This window comes from Coturnix japonica, chromosome 18 (genome assembly GCF_054131305.1).
Source record: "Coturnix japonica strain WE chromosome 18, WE-NBRP24, whole genome shotgun sequence".
NCBI lineage: Eukaryota > Metazoa > Chordata > Aves > Galliformes > Phasianidae > Coturnix > Coturnix japonica.
In genome coordinates this window covers 10432475-10448703 of record NC_140680.1, presented here as the reverse complement: position 1 = coordinate 10448703, position 16229 = coordinate 10432475, and the positions used below count along the sequence as shown (strand labels likewise).

At 42.6% G+C, this 16229-nt stretch overlaps 1 long non-coding RNA gene across 1 annotated transcript; it reads right to left on the bottom strand.

Annotated features, from left to right (window-relative positions):
- Positions 1 to 1914: 1914 nt before the first annotated feature.
- On the bottom strand, positions 1915 to 14612 carry LOC116654067 (uncharacterized). Its single transcript, XR_004308941.2, has 2 exons — positions 14538 to 14612; positions 1915 to 2880 (listed from the first exon to the last, which is right to left on the bottom strand). It is a non-coding gene; the product is annotated as an uncharacterized LOC116654067 (long non-coding RNA).
- Between the last annotated feature and the right edge of the window lie 1617 nt (positions 14613 to 16229).

The following is a 16229-nucleotide window of genomic DNA, read 5'->3' as shown; positions in this document are numbered from 1 at the left end:
ATATAATGTCTTCCAATGCATTTGAAAGTGTGTGTATGGAGACAAGGTCTGGCAGAGGCAATAAGTGATTGAATCTATAAAGGAGCAGACAATTTGCAAGGCTGGCAGCAGATTACTCCTACATTAATCACCAGCTACCCCATCTATAGTACAAGTTCTGTGTATATGACAGTCCTTTGACATCCCGGATGGTTTTTAGATGCCAGCCCTTTGCACTTCAATAAAATAATCCATAATCATCTCTGTAGCTCCTTCAGCTTGACCCCAGTGGGGTGATTTATTTCTGCAAAACAGCTTTACAATTCATCTTTGCCTTGTCCAGCCTTCTTGCCAGAAAATAAGAACAGACCTTATCCCTCCCTCAAGACAGCAAGACAAATCTAGAGCTGGAAAGCTTGAGAAAGCTTTTTCCCTCTGCATATACCTGCCTCTTCCATGGCTATCATCAGTACAGTTCCTCCTCTGCCTCTCCCTGTCCTCCTGCAAATCCAAACTGCAGTTCTGGGTGAACAAAGCTTACACCAAAGCCATTCTGGGGCTCTGCAGTCAATCCTATGATTGGCTGTCTTGAATCATTCAGACCTAAATGGGCAACCAGCAACCAGCCTGGTCACAGCGCTGTCATCCAGGGCCATGCACAATGTGATTTGTTCCTGAATATTTGCTCCAAGTTTATTTATTTATTTACTTATTTTACTCTGATGTTCTTTTCATCCAAATTGTTGAGTTTCAGAAGCCTTCACTGACTGTTTCCAACATATGAGGGCTGCTCCAAAAGCAATGTCTCCTATTTATTCTGTTGGCCCATAACATCAGGGGTGGATATCGGGAGTATGGCAGCAGAGGTTGAACCTTTCCACCAATATCCTGTTGCATTTTGTTGCTGTGTGACACAATGGCATCTGACATGCAAGTGAGGATGAAGCAAAGGTGTGTCATCGAATTCCTCTATGCAGAAAAAAATAGCACCCGTTGACAATCAATTTCAGAACATTTATGGAGACCAACCAGTCAAAGAGTGGATGTGAGCACACTGCAGTTTATGCTCACTTTATAATCTCACTTCATGTGTATCAAATTACCTTCAGTCTCTTCACCTCAGGGCTCCCCCAGAACATCCAAACTTCAGCACTGGAAGCTTGCCACCAAAGATCTGGTAGCCAGATGTAGTACAACAGACCCCATATTTTGCTCCTCTGTCATCAGTTGTACATAATCTCCATTGCTAGTCAGTAATTCAAATGCATATTTGCATTTTTTGCATGCATAACTGTGTGCTGATTAGCATGATCAAGGTTGCAAGAAGGTGGGGCATAAAAATGGACCGCTTTCTACAAAGCTCTATATGGTATTCCTTATTCTGGCAGTCATTAAGCCTAAATAGGAACAGTACCAATGTTCAGAAGGCCTAAGCACAGTTAAATGCTGTTGCTATGTTAAGACCTATCCTGACTCAACATCTGACTGTGTTACTTTCTTCATGCCAGGCAGTAGTATTTCAACTGCTTTTACTGTGCAAAAGTAAAGGAAAAGTACTGTCCTTTTACAGTAAGCTGGTTTTACAGGTGGTGCTGAAAGATCTTATCTTGGTCTCAAAATTAGAATTTCTGAAAAGGAGCATCTGGCATAAAACAAAGGGGTTCAAATGCATTTTCATGGCTGAACAAAACTTGTGGCTGCAAGAGACATTTGGAGAATGGTTGTGATCTCCTCTGGGGATGTCATAGGACTGGTTATCCAGACAGCAGCTGTGAATATGTGGGGAGTAGTTAGGGCATCTAGCACGTCACTGAATGTGAGGATGTCATCAGGCCAAGGCTGATTTCTGGATTCACTCTCTTTTTTGTGGAGAAAAAAGGAGCAAGGGCTTCTCAAGCCTTGAGTTGGACAGAAGTGAAGAGAAACCCGCAGAGATTGAAGCAGATGACAGAGCATTTATTTTTGACAGCTGGCGGATCAAGCAGACCTGATAAGTGAGAGCTTTCATATCTTGCACATGGGGTTAATCCTATTTGGAGGGGATAAATGAAGGAGGAAAAATCTTGTAATCAGAAGTAGCAGAGCAAAGTGAGCATGGCAGTGGGAGAAGCCTTCAAAGGCTTTGACAGAAATGGACATTTCTCAGTTCAATGGACTCTCCACCTTAATATCCTTGCAGCTGTTTTAGAACAGAGCAAGAGACACAGAAGCCACACAGAGCTCGTCTCCTTCCACTGACAGCCAGATACTCAAGTCCCCTTTTCCCTAGTGTGATGGTTTGGCTGTCTGCATGCACTGTCCCAATTTGTCCATGAGCACAGGGCAGTTAAATGCATTTGATAAAAGCTTCAGTCACCATCTTGAGCTAAATAAAGATCAAAGGTAAATTTGCTTGGAGCAGTGAGTTGTGAATCCTGAAAGAACTATATTAGCATCAACAGTAGGATTAATTAGTCTGCTATTGAAGCCTTTTGAATACATACATAGCCAGTTCATGTCAGCTTTCCTTGTTTTTCTCAATGCCTTACTGGTTGTGCACCCCCTCTGAGAGAGGTATGCTATTTTCATATCAACTTGAGCTCTATTTTGAGAGGGGAAGGAATAACTGAGCAGGCTGGGCAACTGGGCTGTGTAAAGAACAGATAAGCTTTCAACAGTGTCCTTTCAAGCTTTTGTGGAAACCGGAGATAACAGCTGAACAAACTCTTTGTAGGAAATTTGTAGCATACAGGAATGGAGTGTGCTGGTTCTCCATGATGGGATGTCAAGAGGAGTGTTCCGTGGGTGAATGTGCTCATAAGAATCAGGGTTATCCTGGGAGCTCTGCCCTGAAGTTTCCCAAATTCCATTTCTTCAAAGACTTTGCCTATTCATCTCCTTCATCACCAGGCTGTAGGATCTCTGTAAGATAGGCACCGAACTGCAGATTAATTGCTTTATAGACAAAATGCCAATCGATCTGAATGTCAGTGTAAAGTCATTTTTTTTCTTCAGTTCTACTCGAGCTTGTGATGAAAACCTCAGTTTATTAACAGAACATTGACTCCTGTGAGGTTTCTCCAATATTGTATCGCTCACTTATTTGAAGCAGTATGACATGCAGATTTGACACATTCCCACAGATGAATGGTATGAGCTACAAAACGCACTTTGTACTTAGCCAACAGTACAATGCAGGAGTCAGGTTAAGGTCTGAATCTGTAGGATGGAGAGCAGTATTTCTTCCCAGTTACCTTTATTCAGGCAATGCAATAGTAAGGGAGGGACATGGATGCAGGATTCTTGGCTGAGGAGATAGGCGAAGGAAAGCGATGCAGAAAACGACTGTCCTATCTATTATTATTATTTTAAGATGTTGATTGATTTTCCTCTCAAAATGAACCTTCCAGTGAGACCAACGCAACATATAAAAGAATAACACAATGGATGCTCATCTCCAGGGGCATCTGTTAAAATCTTAGCTTCAAATCAGAAATTACAAATAAATAAATAAATAAATAAATAAATACTGTCTGTGTTATCATAGCTTCAAGCACACATAGCATGTGTGCCTCATAAAAGCAGCAGACGACTTGCAGTCTGTACAAAGCGACCCTTGTGCCTGCAATGAGGTAGGGCAGAAATAGGGCAGACATGATAAGGTTTCCTAGCGCATCAGTGGAGCCAGTGCTGTTTACTTGCTGATATAGCCCTGACATGGATAAATAGTATTCTATTGCTCGTGTTTGTAGGCCAGTGTTGCAGCTTTCCCTTTAGCCTGTTTCAATTCCACGCAGCCTAAAAGACCCTTATCTTTAATACCTCTTTGCTTTTGGGAACTTTATCAGGGTGTTGTGACTTAAGCCTTGTTTTCAGAAAAGCTGCTTAAGAAACAAAAGAAATAAAGTCACTGGTGAAACAAAAAGTCTGAAATTCTGGAGTTTCACACAGGAATGGTGGGAAATTGAAGGGTTATATCAGATGCATTAAAGGAAATGCAAACTACTTCTGAACATCGCTTTTCCACTTGACATCAATAATTCAACACTGCAACTGTAGTAACTTCAGCAGCAGTGATCAGAATATCCAGAATAATTGCCAGGAGTGAAGCTTTTACTAATTATACTTGGAAGCTTCAGGATTTTCAAGTAACTTTCATTGTCTCTCCATCATTCCATTTAAGCTCTGCTCACTGATGGCGAGTATACACCTGAGATTTGTGCGAAGGGGAGATCTCTGTGCTGAGCTGAGGCAGCTGTGACTTGGAGAGGAGGTTCATCTTATTCACAGGAATAAAGATACTGAGGAGTACCACAGTGTGGCAAGGCTGTCAAATGAACAGGGCGAGACAAGGAAAGCAGCCTTTACAAATGTCCCTTCTGCAGCGCTGACCTTGGCTGTGTCTCATAGGGTGGCACTCACACTGAGTTTGGTCTTGCAGTGATTAAATATTAACGCTCTTGACTCAAGAGAGAGAAATCTGCGGCACTTCTGGCAAGGTAACAGCAAACACAAACAAGTTTATCCCCATTAGGTAAATCATTTAAGTTCATTCTCAAGTGTTCTGTTTAATGAACCCTAATCACTTCGCAAAACTTTCTGTGTATATTTGGGTGAGCCAAAAATAAATCCAATGTGTCTGAATTCTTAACTATACCCCAGCAAATACTGCCTCTTGCTCAGTTTGCTTTAAAGCTGTTGCTTTCAGAGCAGTACTTCTCACTGATTCTCTGCCAGGTTTAGCATGTCTGTTTAAAGACTGACCATAGAATTCGATACTCCATTCAGATTCAGCAATTTTTGTTCAGCACCTCATAAAATACCTCCCTTTTAAAGTATGCAGAATGATTTGTATGGCAGCAGTAATCCTGTGAACTCTGAATGCTGAAGAAATCAAAGAAAGCAGAGGCAGTAAAATACATGCAACTAAACATCCCTGTGAGTGTATGTGCTTCGTTCAGATACACACAAGTTGGTGGAGAACCAGGCGTTGCTCAGGTGACAAAATCTGACCTTGGTTCAAAGGTCTGTCCCTGAAACACTGTGTGCATATTAACAGGATTTTAAAGCATTTTTATATTGTGTTTTAAATACTTAATGTGGGGAAGGTCAGATGTAATCATGAGAGAGGAAACTTGAGAAAAATATCTTGTACCTGCCAGCTGGGTAAGTACTGCGTGCTGAGCCCTAGGGAGAAGATACTGAACCTGAACTCTGGAACCTGAGGAACATCTTGGCTCCTGTGCTGAAGGGAATACGTCCTAACTTCTGCTCTGAATTATTCTGGTACAAGGGAGGTCTCTTTATCCTGATGGTAGTTGAGGCAGGCTGATGTTGGAGGAGCGTGCAGCAAATGAAGCGTTGTAAAGAACAAAACCATGTAATTCAAGGGGTAAGTTAAGAGCACTTGTAGTCAGGTTTGGGGTGGATGCGAACACTGGACTGTTGCTTGTATTAGTGCAACAACTGTCTCTTTCATCCTGACCTGACTTGAGAATTTCACCAGTAAGCACAGGGAAAGAGAATATTACTCTACAGATTTAAGTTAGAATTAGTGAGTAGAGTCAAACAAGAGTCCCTCTGAAAAGCTAACCATGCAGCAGGCCTGAATGGGGTTTCTCAGCAGTGACTTGGGAAAGCAGGCTTGTGGTCAGTCTCTGCTAATCATACATCACTGGCATCAGCTTCCATGTCCTGATGTCCACCCGAATGAGCAATGCCAACTCAGATCTGCAAGGAACTCTCCTACTGATTACAGAGCCCTCAAAGGCATTTCTGAAACCTGTTACCTGCTGGTGCCATAGAAACATTTGTGTACTTGCAGCTACTGCAAAGGGATGAAGGGCATCCAAATTTTCTTGCCTTACAGATTCAGTGTGCAGACTGCTATAAGACACTTGGTCCAGCCAGCAGCCCCTACAGCTCATAGTGGTTGGGTGTGCTCAGAGTTGGCCAAAACACACTTGGCATCTGGTCCTGTGGTGCCCCATCTCACTGCTTTAGAAAGCACTGGTATTTGCATATCAAAAAATAATCATGGTTAATGGGAGTGACAGATACTTATTACTTCTCATTTCGAACACAGGACTAATTGTCTTCTCTCCCTTGTAAGCAATTTAAAGAAATGCTGGTGCAGGAAGAATTAGATAATGAAGCTCTTTTCATCCAACGCTTACATGTAATTTACTTCTAAATCAAATCCCCTGGGAGGTGGCACAAGCTGTGACAGTGCAGAGAATGTTTAAATGGTTTTGGCAAGAAGTCAAAGAGGAAAACTTGCCACAATTCAATCCTGCCCCCCAAAGTGGGTAATATTTCAGAACAGGGGATGTAGGGATGGGTGTTAAACACAGGCAGCTAAGGTCACTGATCAAAGGAGCTGGTGAGGACTGATTCACACATCTTAAATATCACAATAAACAGGCATCTAAGTGCTATTATTGATGGAAAGCCTATGGAGAAGGTATAGGCAGAATTACATCAGTTGATTTATGTTCCATCTTAAACTCCAAGAGAAAACAACTTCCTCCAACAAGCAGTACAAAACCTATTGCTTGACTATACTCTTTATAATTAACACATATCTCATATAGAGTCCCATTATGGGGGGAGGGGGCATCTATCTTCTGCAAGGCTGCTTTGTTCAGATCAGGATATAAGTAAAATCTGATGCTAAAAACTACAGAACAAGCTCAGTTTAGCCAGAGTTAGTAATCATTATTTCTCCTTCACTTGGGGAAGCGATGTTTAGAATAACCTTATATCAGGTTATTCTTTATAACCTTCTTAAAAAGTCCTTTAAGGAGTGCAGAAGAATCGGGCCTGCTCCTTTTTGAAGGCTTTGAAGAGAATGACCTCCCTGCATCTGAAAGGCTCTTCATAGATTTCTTATATTTTTTTTCAGTACTCAAAGATATTTTGCCAAGAAATGGTTGGTCAGTTCTAGCCACTTAATTCCTGGTTGTAAAGCACAAGCAAAGGGAGTTCATCTCCAAAATGGTCCTATGCGGTCTCCCTTTGTTACAGAGCTCCGTGCAGGCTCTTAAATCAGCCTAATTTCATTCAAGTCTTACTCTGCAGCTGCTGTTAAATTGAGTCCCCGAAGAGAATATAAGTTTGGAGGCATAAGAGGGCAGAACAGAGAATGTTCCTTTAATTGTTATTATCCACCACTCAGAGTCACTAGTGTAGAGGAGTAATTAGGGAATTGTGGTATATTTCAGTAAAAGCACCATTTTCCTCCCTTCTCTCACTTCTTCCGTGGAAGCCATATTTCAGGGTTTGTCATGTTTATAAGCCCTAGCAAGAATCTCATATGCAATAATCCCCACCTAATCATATCTTAACTAAGCCTTTTCTGCCAAGATTTATGGTAACTGAAAGGAGGCCATAGTAAATAACCATCACAGCGAGACATCAAGGCTGTGCTTGGTGCTGTTTTCATTAACACCCCTTTTGCATCTGGCCCAGGAACAATTGGTTTGTTCTCTGCTGCTACCCAGGAGGTGAAGTTCCCAGTGCACTGCAGTAAACAGAATTACTCAGGGATCCCCAAAACACATGCAATGCCTCTGACATGGCAGGGAACTGAGCCAGCATCACCCTGAAAGAACAGACAGTACAAAAAGGCTGAAGGATGTGACTTAACAGGCTGCTTCCCCACAGGCACAAACTGCAGGGGGAACTGAAGGGAATAAGATTGAGGCTTGATAATTATTTGGGCTCAGAACACAGAGCTGATATAACCACTTTCTGACATGTCTGTATTACTCGTATGGCATGAAAGAGGAAGAATATCTGCATGATTCTGACCTCAGCACAAACTACTTTAACTTATGAATCTCAGCTCTGGACCACTGTTCTTTGTTCAATAACCTCTCACATTTCAGCTGGAAATGACATTTTCTATCAGTTATGGGAACAGTGGTTACCGTAGCCTTGCATAACCACTTAAATTAAAGAAAAAAAAAAAGCCTATTTCAGAAGTAAATGGGAAAGGTTTGATTTTGGGCAAATTTAGCCTTATCTCCCCTCAGTGCTGCTTCTACCAGCAAACAGAGAAGGCAAAGCTATGGGTACAGATGCCTCCAGTCTTACTAAGCATGTTATTTGCCTGTTGAATCCATGTTACTATCAGAGCATTTTATCTTCCTGTTGGTAAGAATTGGTGGTTTTCTGCTCTCAGGCTGCACAAAACCTATTTTCTCCAGGGTACCTCAGAGAGGCTGAACTTCTGTGGGATCAGCACAGCTCTGATAAATCCAATATCTCTGCTTTCCCATCTGTTAGCTGCTCCTCAGTCTGGGTATCTGCCTCAGTGTTTGAAATTCATTGGATATACTTCTGTAGTGAGCAGACTTCAAATCACTGCTGCTTTGCTGCTCGAGTTTCATTTAAGAAGTAAGAGCAGTTCAAGAAATAAGGATAACCTCTTTCGCCTGAACATTTGTTACAACAGAAAACTTCTAAACACGTCCAACGCTGTGATTCTTTTTCAGCTGTATCAGTTGCACGCTGATGCAAAGCTGTTGACTTAAGGACTTCGGGGGCAGAACAGAATCCATCACTGGACTTGGGGGCAGAAGGCAATAATGGACCTGTGGGGCAGGATGCTGTGGCTGGACTTGCGGGCAGACTGAGAGCTCTGGACCTGGACTTGGGGGGCAGAATGAGTGCACTGGACTTGCATGGACTGGACTTGGGGGGCAGAAGGTGATGATGAATGGACTTGGGGGGAGCAGAAAGTTTTGGCTTCCTTTGTCTGCTGAATTCAGCAGCCCTTAGTGATACTAATAACGTGAAGATCAACAAAATGAAAGGGTGAAGCTCACACTAGCCTTAATACCTGTAAAACAGGCTGCATAAAGACCTTTTTCCCCTGCACCTTTTTTTATAGTTTTATATACTTTCTGCAGGGCTTTGGTTTCGTGATGTTTTATGTTGTATATCAATGTCTACTTTCACTTCTGTTCCTAAAAACATTAAATCAGCCCCACAGCTTTCTAGAACTCTTACCTTTTTTTTTTTTTTTTACTATCTTTTCTCCCTAAATCAATAATCCTCTGCAGCAAAGTCTTATTCCAGATAAGCAAACAGTATCTACAAAGCTGTTGTATTCAGTGATGCTTAGCAGTCCTGATACAGCAGCATATTTCTGAGGGAGAGACAGTTAAATCCTGAACACCCTGCAGTAGTTTCTTCCTGTCAAACATTATTTGAGATTCAAGATCTTAGAGCAGTATTTCTATGCAGAAAAGTGCCGTGCAAGTCCTTGCTGATTGATCACATAAGGCTTTTTCATACTACTAAGATGCATCCTTGAAGGGAAGACGGCATGCAACGTTTGTTATCTCAAATCGTTTAAAACAGAGGTTAAATCCTTCAGTCTTTGATTCAACTGAAGATTGTTATCATAAAAATAAAAAATAAAACAAAAAACAACATGGAAAAGGAGCAGTAGGGGAAGGAAAAATAATAAGGTGTCAGGGTAGTGTGAGAAATGCCCTGGGGAGGTGGCAAACACTTGTGCAATTAGCAGTGTGAAAATGGCAGATTTGTTAGTGATCTCCATGCATTATTAAAAGCAGCAGAAACAAGAGCTGCCCACTGTTCCCTCTGCTGATAGGGATAGGTTCCTTATTTTTTCCTTCCCAGCTGGTCACTTTCTGACATGCTGGCTTTGTTTCAAGCCTGGCTGAGGGAAGCATCCTAAGCAGAAGCTCTGAGCATCAATTTTGTTCCTTGGCAGACACTATCAGCACTATCACCCCTGCCCCAACCCAGATAAGCTAATCCGTGCTTGGCTGGCAGAGCTGGGCTTGGTGGTGGAGCAGCTTCAGGCCCCATGGGAGACAGTTGTCCTGCACCTTTTCTGTGTATTACCTTAATCCTTCACAAGCTTGTCCTCAGCAAACTCACGCAGGGATGGGAGATGTGGGTGAGCAACAACCTTCCCTCCTGCGCTCACAGCCAATTTGGGCTGTCCATGTTATCTCCCTGCTGCCAACGGGGCCGTTCATATCCACCAGCTTCCTTAGAAACAGGGATGCTTCCATCGTTCCTTTCCTCGTGCCAGAGATGAGCCTGCTCTGAATACACCCAGCTCCTCTCCTTCCCCAGTGCCAAACCTCAGCCTTGCCTCCTCCTAGAGCTCCCCATTACAAATCACTGCACTCTGTTTTCAGATCTGCTATCTGATCTGAATATGATATCTTTATCATATATCTGTGTTATCATCTGCTATATGATAATACCTGCTGCACCCTGCACCACAGCTTTCCTTCAATCTGGGATGCTTTGAAGCACAGCTAATGAGAACTTAATAACGACACCATCTGGGCGCTAAACTACATCTTCTCACACAATTTGTCCTGCTAACAGCGCTGGAATAAGGAAGCGATACACGCGCAAACATCATAAAACAGAATAGTTGCAACTTGTTAGGCTGGTGTAAAGAACATTCTAGATTGCAGCAAACTGCTCTCACAACAGGTTCTGCACTGTTCCATCAGTAATAAACTATACAAAGCACAGATATTAAGCAAGAGAAAGTAGCAAGCTAGGAAAGGAAAGGCATTACTGAATTAGCAGAGGCAACTACAGCAAAAAGCCAGCTGTCTCAAAGCTTGCAAGATGGGACAAGACATATTGGGCCTCCTGGATATGTATGTTAAATTCTGATTTATTCTCACAAGAGGGAAAGCATCCTTTGTTCGTGCTTATTCAGTAGCCTCACAAAACAAAAACTAATTAGGTCAGTTCAGCTCAAAGAGGAGCTGTAATTTGCTGGCAGCTCAGCCATTACAGTTAAAAGTAGTTTATTATGCTAGACAAAAACATGCTACTGTGGAATCACCCTATACAATTAGGCCTTTAGTGCTGCCAAAACAATGTTTTTCATTAGTCCAACAGACGCAGGTGTTTTCTCTGAGTAAGTCAGAGCTGCAAAGGACCTCAGTAATGTGAGTGCAGGCTTCTTCCTGCATGTACAAGGACCCACAAACACCATTGATTTTTCACAGAGGAAAAAAAAACACTGCTGCAACTCAGCCTCTGTCTTCAAAACACTTTGACAATTGTGACAAGCTGGCTGGATTTGTCTGAAGATGGCTGGTTTTGCCTACTGGGGGAACAAGATTTATCTGGCTGGCATGGAGATGCATTGACAAAAACCCATGCAAAAGAGGAAAGATTTCTCTAGCACAGCTTTTGCAATATAGACTTTATGAATTGACAACAGGGTTTAATCACTGAGTAAGCAAAGTTAAATTCCAACCAAGAGCAGTTCCCATTAGTTCTCGGGCTTGTACTCAGATGCTTTATAGAGAGGCTACATCATAGGAAACTACTACAGTTGCTTCAGCTTTCAGGAGTGTCTAGATACGATAGCTCAAAATACTTTAATATGTTGCTAAGTTGTTGCTCTGTATGCAGCCCTTGAAGGCAAGCACAAACATAAGCCCTTGCAAGATCAGAATTTGAGAAATAGGCCTGCAAGCTCCAGTTGTGGTGGGAATTGGGTACCTACCGTGTAAGCTGCTTTCAAAATCATATCATCTTCCCTATTCTCTATTAACCTGCTGAGACAGAACTGATAGCAAGATGTATTTGCACTGAACTTCTTTCGTGATGTATACATTAGGTGCATTCAGAGCAGTCAAGTCATCCTCAATACAGCCACCGTGTTCTTATTCTGCTATCATCACTGCGCTGTCACGGGCAAAGATGGAAAGTTGGTGTTAGCTTTAGTTCTGTAATTCCTGGAGGCTTAAATTGGTTTAAGATAGACCTTTCACACCACTGGGATGACTTCTAGATTTGTGCCTTTGGGGAGAAGAGGTCAACATGAGTTTTACAACAAGGAATTCATCTGAAAAAATGCTGTCAAGGTTCATAGACCCAGAACTGGAAGTATTCAGCTCCTTGCTAATTCACATAATTCTTGCTTAGGAACAACGCACAGAAAATCTACCACAGCTCATCTTCCTAAAAAGAAAACAGTAGATGTAACCCAATATGCCTGAGCCCCTTTAAAATGTACACTGAGTACGCAGTATCTGGAACATGTTACTATGAAGAGATGGGTAATCGCACCCAAAAGGTGCTTGTAAGTATCTGAACATCTGAAATCTGGCAGTTTATGAACTTGCACATTTAGGCTTGATTCAGGATGAGACACTGTTGATGCTGATGGGCATAACTATAATTGCAGAGATGCGTTGTTTGCAGAAGTGTTTGCTGACTGCAAAAGTTCTCAATGTTGTTTGGGAGGCTGTCTGCTCCTCCTTTTAATTTTTAGCTGCAGATAACTCAGAAAAAGATCTTTTACCTGCTGTTGTCATTAGCAAAGACAACACAAGAGGTCTGATGCTGACTGATCACGGATGCAGAACGAAATGGGGGTAAACCAGTTAACAAACCACATGGCAAATGTGGCCATAGAATCACACCAAGATTGGAAAAGATCTTCATGATCATCTAGTCCAGCTGTCCACCTATTACTAATAGTGCCCACTGAACCACATCCCTTAGTACAACATCTGAATGTTTTGTTAATGCCTCCAGAGCCTGTGACTCAAACACCTCCCCAAGTAGCCCTTTAGAAATTGGAATGGTGAATAATTGCACTCAGTGTGGAAAGGAGATTGAAAGTAGGAGCAACTGAGGGCTGGGTATGTGAGGTGCTCTGCCCAGCTTGAGCTGCCTCATCACTGCCACAAGCAGCCAGATAAAAACCTGCCCCACCAGGAGCTGAGGGGCAGAAGGGCAGGGATGTGATGAGTCCCCACATGGGCTCTGAAAGAGCTAAACAAAACAAATCCAATCCAAGGTACATAGTAAGGGAAGATGAACATTTCTTGAGGGCGAAAAGCATAAATGCTTTAACAGCATCTGATAGTACAAGCACTATTTCTGGTGAAGGATGTAATAAACTGAAAGATTAAACGTATATCTCCTCACTATGAAACAGGCTGAGATCGCTTGCCGGGTACAGCAGAGGGATTTGCACAACCACATGAGCAAAAGCAATTCCACCTGGGTTTCAAGCTCAATTTCTGCTACTCAGATACATAAAATTATCTAAATCCTATCTTGCAATTGACAGGAACCAGGACAAGGTCAGTTAATCACAGCAGAGCAGAGGAAGGAGGGCAGGGTTATTCTGATACACACAATTCAGAAACAAGAGCATGTTTGCCAGGGATTCAGCTGATCATTGCTTCTTCTACTTCAGTGTTGAAAGCAGCTGTGTGGGTGTCATGGTGTGGGAGGCAAGCACAAAGAGATGGAGACTTAGCTTAGCTGGGCTGCCATGCAGAGGGCTGTCGTGAGGCTGAGGTTTGCTGTGCTTATATGGAGTGGAAGAAGAATTGCTGCAAGTAATTGCAGGGCTCCGGACTGCAATTTAGATGTGAACTGTATTAAAAAAGCCAAATTCTCTTAGGAGGAGGACAGTGAGCAGCTGGAGAATTTTAAGAAGGAAAAAGAAAGGTCATATTTAATCTGTTAGTCAGAGAGTTAAGATTTAAATACTGAAGTGATTACAGAATCCATTCCCTTGTCTCAAGGTAGGATCCCTTACACCTCTGCTGCCCCTGGCAGGTACCTGCTAACCTGTTGTTAGAGTCCACTCAGCAGCAGCTTGCAGAAAGCCTTCTCTACAGCTTGGCCACCTATGGAAAGCATTTCCTAGTGCCTCACCTACAACACACCAAAGTCACTACAGCCAGTTCCTGCTGGAGCTAGCACAAATGCAGATACACTCTTTCTTTAGCATTGCAGCTCTCCTGAATATACAGCATTCAGTAGTAACAGAAAAAATCAACACAATGGAATGGTATTACAGGAGATGGAATAACAAGGAAACTAGAGCAATAAAAAGGTATCACAAAGCAAAAGGACTCACCCATCTCTGAAGACCCGGGCTCAGAGGAACAACTCCACAAGAGAGGGGCCTCCAACCAGAGATCCTTCCCTAGTGGAAGTCAGCCCTTAAATGAGGTCTAAGAGAGATGAAGTGGGGCTGCAGACCTTCTGCTCACACAGCTGAATTGCCTTCACCTGTGTTCTCAGGGCTGACTGGGTTTATTCCTCAGGTGCTCAATCAGTGGTTCAGGCCATGATTCAACAGTTACCATACAGTAACATTCTCAATTTTTTCATGCATATTAGTCTTTTATTAGGGATCAGATTTTCTAGATATAGACAGCACTTATTTGCTTCTGTTTGATCTGTTTCCTTTGTGCAGCGCTCAGAGCACAGGTGACTCCAGCCATAGCCTTTCTACAACCAAACAAACAATAGTTCGAGGTTCTGTCACTCTTTTGCCTTGTGTATTCCTTCTTGAGGCTGGCTTTTATGCCGTGGTTAACATAGCATGTAATATGCAATGCCATAGAGGTGATTAAAAGAAACACCTCAGCCTTCCTAGGCCTGTGTAAGAGTGACACAAACCTTCTTACCCTGTGTAAGAGCAATCACTTTTCCAGTCTGTGTGCAGGGAAGGTGTGTAATGGTCCCATCATACAAAGCCCCTCTGATACCAAATGCCTTGGCAGCCTTTCCTCACCCACAATTACCTCTAGGATGAAGCAGCCCCCTCCCTCTTCTCTCCTGCTCTCCAGTCCCTCTCTGTGCTGTTGATGTCCCAGAACAGCTGCACTTTAAGCTGGGCAAAATGCAGCTGAAAAAAATCAATCAGCCCTTGGGGACAAAAGCCCTTTACAAAGTCAGCTTGATTGTGACAATATTTTGTTTAGAGCAGCAGGACTATCCCAGGGTCATTTGTACATTTGGGTCTTCAGTACATCGATAATGGTATCTGGGAAACAAAGCATCCTCTTGTGCTAGTAACAGTGCTAACTATTAATGTGCAATTACTGTTGTCAGTCCCCTTCCCTCAAACTTTTACAGTATCACTCATAGTATCTCTAGTGGTTAATTTAAATAACTTCTGCAAGAAATACTAAACTGGAATCTTAGAAACAGGCCTTCCACTGATTAGCTGAATTCTGTGATGCAGATCCAGCAGGATGCAATTAAAGGCATCCCCATGAGTGTGTGCTGCAACAGGATGGGAGGATGGTTCATCTCATGCTACACAGCCAGTGGGGCTGGAGCTTCCAGCTCCCTCTTTCTCTAATGGAAAGAAAAGTGCTCCCATGGAAATCCATCCCATCTCTTCCCAGAAGGGTGGAGGTAGATAAGCCAGGTTATCTTAAGCCCACGCGCCTTTGGCCCAAAGCATGGTCAAGAGCTGCTGCTTTTTCTCCTTGTCAGTAGCTTACTGCAGGTGATAATTTGAGGTATATTAGTGCCTAATCCTATTTTGGGTCTGACTTGTTAGCCCTGCAAAATATAACAGCTTGCAGGTGTTTGGAGGAATAGTTTAGCACATTTAGCACACTTCTTTTTTTTTTTTTTGGTGATTATTTTCAGGGAGCTCTTTAAATAACCATTAAACTTTGACAACACCAAGCAGAGACAGCAGGTATTTAAAAATAAAATGAGGAGTGGGGGGAAAAAAAAGCAGTTTGATTGTAAAACTAAACAGCAAGGCCCTGGACAGCTTCTGTAACTTTAGAACTGAGATGTAGTAAAATATATATATATATATATATATACACATATATATATCCTCTGCTTTCTGTTTCCAAAAGCCTTGCTTGGCCTAAATCTCCAGAGATCCACAAAGTGTTCATGTTCTGTTTGTCCTGTGGTCATTCTGCAGCAGTGCCCTACAACACAAACACGTGAAATATATTGTCTTAAGGCTGGTTTGGTTAAGATTGCTTTCAAGAAGTAGTAGGTAAAGCGTTGCTATGAATAACTGGCAGGGTGCAAACAAATGCTCATCACCAAGGTAGCAAACGTGTGAATGTAGACTTTGACCTATTAACTGCCTCAAAAACATTTTTCACTTAAATGCTGGCAATTTATCCTGTACTTCCTCCTGTCTTCTGTGACATCAGGGTAAATGATGGCTGTGCTGTTGTGTCCGTGCAGTGAGCAAAGCTGCTGGGTGTCCCAGACACCATGCTGAAGCCATGGGGTGTTGAGCAATGCTGGGTGTGCTGACAGCACAGGCCTCCTGCCACGTACACAGCATTAATGAGATGGGATGGGAATCACTGTGGTTGGGATGTTTGCAGGAAACTGTTCAAACAAACATTACAATGCTCGAAAAACAAAGATGCTCGCAGAGGTAAAAGGGAGAAAACAGCTCACATTGCAAAGCAAAGAGGCAGGATTATATGCAAGCTGCTTGGAGA